Source organism: Laccaria bicolor, genomic scaffold, assembly GCF_000143565.1.
Source record: "Laccaria bicolor S238N-H82 LACBIscaffold_54 genomic scaffold, whole genome shotgun sequence".
Classification (NCBI taxonomy): domain Eukaryota; kingdom Fungi; phylum Basidiomycota; class Agaricomycetes; order Agaricales; family Hydnangiaceae; genus Laccaria; species Laccaria bicolor.
This window is the reverse complement of record NW_001889925.1, coordinates 184853-186066: the sequence shown is the minus strand read 5'-3', so window position 1 is coordinate 186066 and position 1214 is coordinate 184853.

Sequence of the window (1214 nt, the reverse complement as noted above, 5' to 3'; positions counted from 1 at the left end):
TTCAGTCACCCACTACCAACTGACTTTTAGTCTTGCAAACTCCATGAATACTACGGGACTAAATGTCAGTATGTATATCTATATTGTATATATTCTGGGGCTTGTATATCTCCACTTTTACCTAAATATATTTTGACGTTCAAAGTCACACCAAATATATTTCTAGTGTGTCACACACCCCAAAATATATTTCTTCACTGAGATGGACTCCAAATATATTTCTTATGCCTGGACCCTGAATTGTGACTGTCACACTGCAGAAATATATTTCTGGTCTGGGATGGACTCAGGATATATTTTGCAGCTGGGATTGACCAAGGATATATTTCTTCAGCCACTAGGGGTGTTTGGGGTCCCAGTTCCTAAAAAAACTTGTGATTTTTTTTGGGATGGGGGACATATATTCTAGGTAATTTACCTATTATTTTTTAGGGTTTTAGCCACCCTTCCTTGACTGTTTGTAGCATATGTATGAGAGGTTTCTTTACTGATATGTCATGAAAGCTGAGTATTCCTCTCACTCAAGCAATGGAGAACACTGGAGAAGAAAGCTGGATGTTGTTGTTGGAGTACTTGATGAGGGAAGCTGTGTGTTGTTGTTGGAGTACTTGGTGAGGGAAGCTGGGTGTTCCACATGAGTACAACACAAGTATTAGTGACCTTACCCCAACAACACTGAGCCCCCTGACCATACAAACAGGCCATGGTTGATGGTGCCTGCTGATGAGCCGATGTATATGTTGACCCCATCAAAGCTGGCTCGGCCACCCATATCTTCTTGAGGAGTGGTTCTGTGTGCCGGCCGACCAGCCTAATGATGAATTGACCCTGCTGAAATTGCCTTGGATTGTGGGTCAGCTGAACAGCTTTTGATTCCTCACAATATGGATCAGCCCACTTGCCGCACCCTGGCTCGGCAAAGTCAGTTTACATACCCGAGGTCATGAATCTCATTGTGAGCCCCGAGCAGAGATGAGGCCGGCCCTCATCTGTTGCCATCTCCAGCCTGGATATGGCCTGGCCCAGTCGGCACCACACTCCCTACCATTCTTTGGCTTGTCTCCAATTAAACAATTTATGTTGCCATCTGTCCCGTGATGATAGCCAGCCTGGCTAACACATCGCCTAACTAAGTTTACTTGTTCATATGTTGTACCAACCCCCCAGTGTTCTTTGCCATGTCCTGCATTCAAAATCACCCTCTGGTTTATGTT